The sequence below is a fragment of the Salvia miltiorrhiza genome, chromosome 8, assembly GCF_028751815.1.
Source record: "Salvia miltiorrhiza cultivar Shanhuang (shh) chromosome 8, IMPLAD_Smil_shh, whole genome shotgun sequence".
In the NCBI taxonomy this organism is placed as follows: domain Eukaryota; kingdom Viridiplantae; phylum Streptophyta; class Magnoliopsida; order Lamiales; family Lamiaceae; genus Salvia; species Salvia miltiorrhiza.
The window spans coordinates 42,968,059-42,978,443 of NC_080394.1; the positions used below are offsets into that span (position 1 = coordinate 42,968,059).

The 10,385-nt window shown below is 38.0% G+C and overlaps 1 long non-coding RNA gene across 1 annotated transcript; it reads right to left on the reverse strand.

Annotated features, from left to right (window-relative positions):
• Positions 1-1,400: 1,400 nt before the first annotated feature.
• Positions 1,401-2,208, reverse strand: LOC130998844 (uncharacterized). The gene is made up of 2 exons (XR_009093294.1): positions 1,958-2,208; positions 1,401-1,843 (listed from the first exon to the last, which is right to left on the reverse strand). It is a non-coding gene; the product is annotated as an uncharacterized LOC130998844 (long non-coding RNA).
• Between the last annotated feature and the right edge of the window lie 8,177 nt (positions 2,209-10,385).

The window sequence follows — 10,385 nt, forward strand, 5'->3', positions numbered from 1 at the left end:
ACCGCATCTTTTATGTTTTGACAAGCTTGGATTTTTCACAAACATCTGGTCGGCGCTTTGGGTTCCTATTACTTATTGGTTTCTTTGTGCGGGTTTTTTGCTGGATTGTCGTTGGTGTTGGTTAGGGACCAAGATCAGGGCCTTTTTTCAGCTTCCGGGTGAGCTCGGAACTGGGGCTGTGAGTTTTGGTTCGTCTGGGAAGCTCCGCGGCGTTGTTGTTGTTGCGTCGGCGTCGAGTTTTTATGGCTCCGTTGTTTGGGTCGTTGATGAACGGTAGTCTTGGTGTTCTATCACTTTCTTTCTCCTAGGTTTGTCGTTGGACTTCCTTGTTGCAAGGAGCGTTCTAGAATGGGCATGAGAGCAGGTGTTCGCGGCCGGGGTCGCCGTACTCTGCGTCCGAGTTCGTTTTGCTTGAAGAACGGCTGGATTGTTCTGCTGGGTTTGGGTGGCCCTCTGTTTTCGTGTTTTGATAGGCCAGTTCTCTTGGGCTTCGTTGGTTTTTTTCGTTTGGAGGAACGGTGTGGTTTTTTCTGTCTCTTTTGCTGGGTTTTTTTTGTTGTTTTTTTTCGTTTTTGTTTGTTTGCTTTCGCTGCGTTTGGGAGCCGAGCGGCTTAGGGGTGATGGTTAGGCCGGAACTTCTGAAGCTGTCTCTTCTCCGCTCCCTCGCAGTCTTTTCTAGACGAGCACTCTTTTTCCCTTTTAAGGATTTTCCCGTTTGGGTTTGCCTTAAAAGGGTTTTAATGAGGCTCGGCCCTTAGTTAACTCCTCTGTGTTCTCAAGGGTTTTAGGTCTGTTTTTTCTTCTCTTTTTTAATAAAATCTCATTTAATTAATTATTGTTATTATCCTTATTGTTATTGTTATTGTTGTTGTTATTATTATTATTATTATTATTATTATTATTATTATTATTATTATTATTATTATTATTATTATTATTTTTACGACTATTATTATTATTATTATTATTGTTATTGTTATTATTATTATTATTGTTATTATTATTTTTATTATTGTTATCCTTATTATTATCCTTATTATTGTTATTCTTATTCTTATTATTCTTATTATTGTTGTTATTATTATTATTATTATTATTATTATTATTATAATATTGTTACTGTTATTATTATTATGATTATTATTATTGTTGTTGTTTTTGTTGTTGTTATTATTATTATTATTATTATTATTATTATTATTATTGTTGTTATTATTATTATTATTATTGTTATTATTATTATTCTTATTCTTATTATTGTTATTGTTATTGTTATTATTATTGTTATTATTATTATTATTATTATCCTTATTATTATTATTGTTATTGTTATTGTTATTATTATTATTATTGTTGTTGTTATTATTATTATTATTATCAAATAGTTAGTGGAAGATTAGTAAAAGTAATCACAATACATAAACACTATCCTTTTAGTCTTTTACACCACCTTTTTCAGCTATTTTAGTCTCCATGCCGAACTCCAACTGGGAGTTTTTTTGGTGGACGGAAGGAGTAATAAAGGGAGAGGGGAGAATAAGATCAGTTGCGTCCCCTCCCCATTTTCTGCAGCAACTGCAACAGCAGTAAGCACTCCACCTCTGCCACAACAGCCATACCCAAGGTACACATAGGACTCACATCAGCCACCCTACCATTTAGTAGGTACTCAAGCTCCAGCCAGCCTTCAACCCTTTTTACCTATCATTTCAGCAAACAACCTCCTAACACTCCTTCTCCATTATACTCTAACAGCTCACGTGAAGAAGAGAGGAAATCATTCATCCATCTCTGCCAATGAGGTAAACTTCTTTAACTCTCTTCAACTCCTCCAAGATTTCACCTGCATTAATGCAAGAATAACCACTGTTATGTTTCAGTTACCCCCAATTAAGATCAGTCAACTACAGCAGCAGATAATATAACCAACACCAAGCTATTTCGAGGTAAGCTTCACCTTGAACTTTAATACTCCCTGCCACAATTTCACCTTCATTCATTAAGGTAGTTACCAAGATTACTCTATTTCAATTTCCATCCCCTGCATTTAATTCAACACAGCAGCAAACAGCCACCACATCCATATCCTCAAGGTATTATACGTTATCCCAGTTCACTATCTCCATGTACATGCTTCACGCATCATCATAGCATGATTTTTTTAATGAATGCTGCTAATCGGAGATGAGCATGATTAGTTATTCACATAAGTTTTGAATTCTCGATCTTCTAACGTGCCTTGGCGTTTTTTTGCTTCTTGGAAGTATACTCTTGGTCTGTTACAAAATTTTAATCTTCAAGTTACGCATATCTATCGTGAAGGCAACAAACCTGCGGACATTATGGCCAATCAAAACATGATGGAGGGGTGGTGGCCGCACGAGGTCGAGGCCATCAAAAAAGCGGTCAGGACGGACATGGCCACTCACAGCCATATACGCATTCGCGGATGATTGGGCTTTGGATGTGGCAGAAGATATACTTGCTCGTTGGCTGCCTGGACTCTTTCACAAACACCTGGTATGCGTTCTGGTTGTTTGATAGAAGATGGGAGTTCTGTGCGGGTATGAGATGGTTTGACAGGGGCGGGGGTTTAGGGACTAATCTCTTAGCCTTTTTTCAGTTTCCGGGTGAGCTCGGAGCTGGGGCTATGAGTTTTGGTTCGTTTTGGAAGCTCCGCGACGTTGCTAGCAGATGCGTCGGCGTTGAGTTTTTGGTCCTGTTGTTCGGGTCGTTGATGAACGGGAGCCATGGTGTTCTATCACCCTTTTCTTTTGATAATCATGCTGATTCCCTCCTGGGATGGCGTCTTTGCTTGGAGGGACCGCATCTTTTATGTTTTGACAAGCTTGGATTTTTCACAAACATCTGGTCGGCGCTTTGGGTTCCTATTACTTATTGGTTTCTTTGTGCGGGTTTTTTGCTGGATTGTCGTTGGTGTTGGTTAGGGACCAAGATCAGGGCCTTTTTTCAGCTTCCGGGTGAGCTCGGAACTGGGGCTGTGAGTTTTGGTTCGTCTGGGAAGCTCCGCGGCGTTGTTGTTGTTGCGTCGGCGTCGAGTTTTTATGGCTCCGTTGTTTGGGTCGTTGATGAACGGTAGTCTTGGTGTTCTATCACTTTCTTTCTCCTAGGTTTGTCGTTGGACTTCCTTGTTGCAAGGAGCGTTCTAGAATGGGCATGAGAGCAGGTGTTCGCGGCCGGGGTCGCCGTACTCTGCGTCCGAGTTCGTTTTGCTTGAAGAACGGCTGGATTGTTCTGCTGGGTTTGGGTGGCCCTCTGTTTTCGTGTTTTGATAGGCCAGTTCTCTTGGGCTTCGTTGGTTTTTTTCGTTTGGAGGAACGGTGTGGTTTTTTCTGTCTCTTTTGCTGGGTTTTTTTGTTGTTTTTTTTCATTTTTGTTTGTTTGCTTTCGCTGCGTTTGGGAGCCGAGCGGCTTAGGGGTGATGGTTAGGCCGGAACTTCTGAAGCTGTCTCTTCTCCGCTCCCTCGCAGTCTTTTCTAGACGAGCACTCTTTTTTCCCTTTTAAGGATTTTCCCGTTTGGGTTTGCCTTAAAAGGGTTTTAATGAGGCTCGGCCCTTAGTTAACTCCTCTGTGTTCTCAAGGGTTTTAGGTCTGTTTTTTCTTCTCTTTTTTAATAAAATCTCATTTAATTAATTATTGTTATTATCCTTATTGTTATTGTTATTGTTGTTGTTATTATTATTATTATTATTATTATTATTATTATTATTATTATTATTATTATTTTTACGACTATTATTATTATTATTATTATTGTTATTGTTATTATTATTATTATTGTTATTATTATTATTATTATTATTGTTATCCTTATTATTATCCTTATTATTGTTATTCTTATTCTTATTATTCTTATTATTGTTGTTATTATTATTATTATTATTATTATTATTATAATATTGTTATTGTTATTATTATTATGATTATTATTATTGTTGTTGTTTTTGTTGTTGTTATTATTATTATTATTATTATTATTATTATTATTATTATTGTTGTTATTATTATTATTATTATTGTTATTATTATTATTCTTATTCTTATTATTGTTATTGTTATTGTTATTGTTATTATTATTGTTATTATTATTATTATTATTATCCTTATTATTATTATTGTTATTGTTATTGTTATTATTATTATTATTGTTGTTATTATTATTATTGTTGTTATTATTATTATTATTATCAAATAGTTAGTGGAAGATTAGTAAAAGTAATCACAATACATAAACACTATCCTTTTAGTCTTTTACACCACCTTTTTCAGCTATTTTAGTCTCCATGCCGAACTCCAACTGGGAGTTTTTTTGGTGGACGGAAGGAGTAATAAAGGGAGAGGGGAGAATAAGATCAGTTGCGTCCCCTCCCCATTTTCTGCAGCAACTGCAACAGCAGTAAGCACTCCACCTCTGCCACAACAGCCATACCCAAGGTACACATAGGACTCACATCAGCCACCCTACCATTTAGTAGGTACTCAAGCTCCAGCCAGCCTTCAACCCTTTTTACCTATCATTTCAGCAAACAACCTCCTAACACTCCTTCTCCATTATACTCTAACAGCTCACGTGAAGAAGAGAGGAAATCATTCATCCATCTCTGCCAATGAGGTAAACTTCTTTAACTCTCTTCAACTCCTCCAAGATTTCACCTGCATTAATGCAAGAATAACCACTGTTATGTTTCAGTTACCCCCAATTAAGATCAGTCAACTACAGCAGCAGATAATATAACCAACACCAAGCTATTTCGAGGTAAGCTTCACCTTGAACTTTAATACTCCCTGCCACAATTTCACCTTCATTCATTAAGGTAGTTACCAAGATTACTCTATTTCAATTTCCATCCCCTGCATTTAATTCAACACAGCAGCAAACAGCCACCACATCCATATCCTCAAGGTATTATACGTTATCCCAGTTCACTATCTCCATGTACATGCTTCACGCATCATCATAGCATGATTTTTTTAATGAATGCTGCTAATCGGAGATGAGCATGATTAGTTATTCACATAAGTTTATGTAGCAACAGCAGACTACACTGCCTTTACTCTAGGGATATAGAGATATGTTACATCTGATTCATGTATTCGATGAACAACAATAGACTCCACAGACACAGAATATGGGGAACACTTTAACTCACCACTATTACTGATAGACGAACAAATACAACCACAACATGCTCACTTTTAGAACAATTAAGCTCTGACTTCTCTTGCTCGAATAAGCCTCTATGTGTATCGATACTTCATTGCAATGAAAAGAAGAAGAAGCAAGTTTAAAACTTAGCTTTAGGTTGGAGGGGGGAGACTACTGCCAGCTCTAAATCGGGAATGACGACGCACTGAACCAGAGCTGTGGCGACTTCGCCGATTCTCGGAATCTGCCAACGGTGGCGAATGAAATCCAGACACGGCAGTCTCGCCGGAAATCGCACCCCGAGGCGATGGACGGAAGCGCAGCATCCCTCAAGCGGCGGCAAAGTTAAGAGATGGCATCGGGCTCAGGTTCTACATTGGCGCCACCAAGAACTGAGGGAGAACGACGACTAATGGGTGCCGATGTTACTGGACGCGGCGGCGTCGAATAGAGGGAGGCAATTTCTGATTTTTGGAAAGCTAGGGCTTTTACTCCATTCTTCATTTGGGGATTTCAATTGAGAGGCAAATCGAGAGAGGGTGGAGGTCTGAGGAGGTAGGGCGACGCAGGAATCAAAAGCAGCGACCACTCGCCGGATTCTCAGAGACGACGGTGGTGAGTCGCTGGATTTACAGAACCTACGGCGGCGGCGAACCCAATGAAGGAGAAACATTTAGGGCTCGAATTGTGGCTCTGCTTGTGTAGCGGTGAAAAGAGAGTTTCAGGTAAGGAGGCGGCGCTGTCAACAGGTCAACGCCGGCCACGCCGGCAGCTGGTCACCGGACTTTAGGAGACCGCGGCGACAGCGGAAGCCTCGATGAATGCGGAGCGAGAGAGAGGAAGAGAGAGAGAGAGAGAGAGAGAGAGAGGCGTTTCTGATTTGAGATTTGAGAAGAGAGGAATCGTGAGTTGGGGAAGAAAAGAGAGGAATTGGGCTTATTTTTTAAATTTTCTTGGGCCTGATTTGTTTTTCTTGGGCCTAATTCTTTTAAAATCTGATTGTGTCTCTCATTATTTTTGTATTGAAACTGTTCTTTTTTTATTGGTCTGGATCTAATTAAAAAAGGGCTGATTTATTTACTTAAATGAGCCCAGGTTTGTTATTAAGTAGAGTGGACTGATTAGAATTAATTAATTGGGTCTTTATTATTTATCCTATATTTAAGTCTAATTGGAAATCAGTTTTAAGACTTATTAGTTTATTAATTTCCGATTATGGATTAAATGGAGTAGATCTATTTAATTAGAAAGCTGGTTAGAACATCCTAAGATGCATGGATTAATTAAGATTAATTATCCGATCCCCTAAGATGAGCTTTAATCCTATAATTCGAATTAACATCTCCTAATAATTAAAAGGAATATGAGTCATGCATAATTACTTTACGCATCCTCATTTATTTGGAAATTTCCTCGAATTAAAACCTCACTTTATTTTCTTGGATTAAAGGTCAAGCACAAGAGTTAAAGCTAAGCCATGAGTCTTTGCTATCAGGAGGGCTTTCTATGTATAAACTAAAATCATATTATAGAATTGCTAAGACTTTATGCCTTATGAAACGACTTTAAATAATTGACAATGCCTATATGCTTTATGTTTTATTATTAATTGCCTATCTGATGTTAATCGAATTCGAATTCTGGATGGGACCGCAAATCCCTTCGGAATTAGTGTACACCTTTGTGATTGTGAGTCATCTAGCGGGTTGGCCAATCACAGTGTCCGTAGAGGGAGGCCTCTCTCTCGGCACGAGTTACTGATATGGTTGTTAATGTTATAAAATGTCTGCGCGGGTTATTTATGAAAGAAATGATATTGTTTAGTAAGTACGAGTCTTCAAAAGAAAACCTTCGTATCTTACTACTGATGAAAGGCTTGACAATAAATAATATGTATGTATGTAAATTTTGGCAAGTGCCCACTAAGTACTCCCGTACTTAGCCCTGCATATGTTTATAAATGTGCAGGTTGAGCCATGATCGGCGAAGCAGTATGCAAGCGAAGCTTTTGTCAATCTAGAATGTGAATCTTAGAGTAGAGTATATGTGTTCACACATATACTCGAGTTACTATTTTCCGCTGCGAACACTGATTATGTTTAAGGATATTTTGTTGCTATGTCAACCCCGTTATGTATTATTAACATTATACTCAAACTCGTTGAGTACCTTTTGGATAATTATGCACGGCCTTTATATAAAATCGAGTCATCAAGAAGTTAAACACGCCCATTTTCTAATCCCACTCCTAAATCCCCTCCCCTAGTAACGGTTTCTCGAATTTGCTATCCTTCACAAAATACGGTCGTGGCAGAATGGTATCACAGCATTTCTTTCATTCTGAGCACTAACCCTTCCTTCTAAGCGAACCTTAAACGAGTCAATATGTTTATGAACTAGTTGACAAAAGCTTTGCACTCCATCTCATCACGCTCAACGGAGAATATGGTAAGTGTTTTCAAATTTTAAGTTGAGTTAATTTCTTAAAATGCATAAAACATGAATGAGTATGATTATGATATGAATCCCCAAGAACCTAGAACTATTAAGTTATATATGTTCACTCTTATGATGGAACATAGAAGAGAACTTAAGAAGAGAACTTAAGGAGAGAACTTAATATTTTTCTTCCTGTTACGATGAAATCGATAATGACGGCTGAAAGAGAGAAAGCGGGATCACGCGAAGGATTGCATGATGAAAACACGAGCATGGACATAATGAAGAGTATAACGAACGTCATTAGTACGTTAATGGCGTGGACATAGCTTCAATATTCAAGTGTTATTCTACGATCAGATTCCGAATTGGCTTTGCCTGTTATGAACTTATTTTGATGAATCAAATTAGTGCTTGTTACTAGATCTAAAGGTATATTATCAACGCATAACAAGCCCTAAGATCGGTAAACAATAAAACTAGAAGTATATGATAGTCAAATTCTTAATTTGTGATTAAGTATTAAGGACCTCTATGACTTGTGCATAAGTGCTAGATTAAGATGATGTGCAATGCCTAGATTTTATGATTTATGTTAACACGAACCGAACTTTTGATTCTCGATTGAAGATGTTTAGAACCTTATCGCTTTAGTTGCATGTCATGTTTTACTTTGAGTCTGACGTAGAACCTTCTTTTGTTAGATGGCGAGGATAGTGTTTACCCGACGACGACCATTGCCCCCTTGTGCGAATCCGGAGGATGTCAGGTGGGCCTATCGCACCTATGCCCCATGCTACGGGGACAATCTTGGGCAGTTTCTTGCTGGATTTCATCGTCACTGGGTTGAAACGAGTTTACACGGAGTATCGGGATACGATGGTATCTTGAGGTTGATTCCATTGTTATCTTCAGAGTGGCAAGGGTGGGCTATGCACATCTCTGCCCACTATATCTTCCGCATGGAGGATTATCATGACCTCATAGGGGATTTCCTTGGATTCATCTCGGAGATTCAGGTCTGCTTTACTGTTTGGGGCAGTGCCCCTCTAGGGCCATACATTCATCCGAGAGACTTTGTGCGGGTGGGGATGCCTATGCCCGTTGGAGCACCTGCAACCGCCCCCGAGCCCATGATGACCCCGCCATGAGGCGCCCTCCACCACCAACTTCGGTTCTAGGACGTCGTGGTAGGCATGATGATGAGGCAGGCCCATCTCTCCCTCGAGCCCACAGAGATTTCCCATCTCCTCCTGACTCAGCTTTTCGAGCCACTACTCCTCCGCCACCACCGATGCCTACAGGTGATGCGGAGTTTGCAGCTGCCATGGTGGGCATCGTCCGATTTCTGGCTGAGATGATGGAGTTCATAGATAAGGGCAAGGCCCCTATCGAGGATGACGATGAGTCAGTACAGTATGGTATGATCGGGACTACTCGCCTCGAGCCTCTGCCACCTCCAGCTCCGACCGAGCCTCGTGCCACGGCTAGGATCTGCACTAGAGACGATCCGATTCGCGAGATCATGGATGACATGTTCCGCTCAGTTCATACCATGTGGGTCACAAGTGAGGGTCAGGGAAAGACATATCTGCCCGGTGAGGAGCCGGATGACGAAGTAGAGGAGGACCCTCTGACGTCACATAGGAGCAGCCACACCGCAACTCAAGGTTCACAGATTTGATATTATTTAGATTATCGATGTATTCCGGAAACAATGATTCGTTCCGATATTTTTGTATATTTATGACTTGACTTTATTTTATCTTGTAACTAGCATTAGTACGGATCGTTTATCCTTAGGACGTTCCGTAACTAAGTACTTTTGTCACAGCTCAAAACCATTTATTTTCTTAGCAATATTTATTTAGAAATTATTAGATTTTCAAGTTATAAAAAAAAAAAAAAAAACCCTTGTAATATATCTATTGATTATTGATTATTGATTTTAAATCAAAGTTTGTATTTGAGTATATTATTTAAAAGTTGATTTCTTTTAAATCATTTCAAAAGTGTTTTAAAAGTTTAGTTCATTTAAGGCTTTACTTTCCTTAAATTGTTTACTTGAGTTTTATTTCAAAAGTTGATTTTATAATTTTTAAGGACTTTCGCATTAAATATTTATTTAAAAATTATATTTTATTCTTCAGTTAGATTAGGGTGTTACAGCATGCTATGTGACGAAACCATTCGACCACTACGCGCTCCAACTTCACGGTAGAGGTATTTTAAAAGTTTTTTAAGGGGATGAGTATAAATTGTTTATGTTGAAAGTATGTTGAAATTTGCTGCATTGATTGAAGTTATTATGAGAAAATTCAAGTTCAGTATTCAAGTTATTATGTTGAAGATTATTGCAGCTATGAATTGTTAAATTTCGAGGACGGAATTTTTTTAAATGGGTAGGTTTGTCACAGCCCAAAATCATTTATTTTCTTAGCAATATTTATTTAAAAATTAGTAGATTTTCAAGTAAAAAAAAAAACCTTATAATATATCTATTGATTATTGATTATTGATTTTAAGTCAAAGTTTGTATTTGAATATATTATTTAAAAGTTTATTTCTTTTAAATCATTTCAAAAGTATTTTAAAAGTTTAGTTCATTTAAGGCTTTACTTTCCTTAAATTGTTTACTAGAGTTTTATTTTACAAGTTGATTTTATAATTTTTAAAGACTTTCGCATTAAATATTTATTTAAAAATTATATTTTATTCTTCAATTAGATTAGGGTGTTACAACTTTTGTGATGACTTAGCTAGTGAGTCGGTACATCA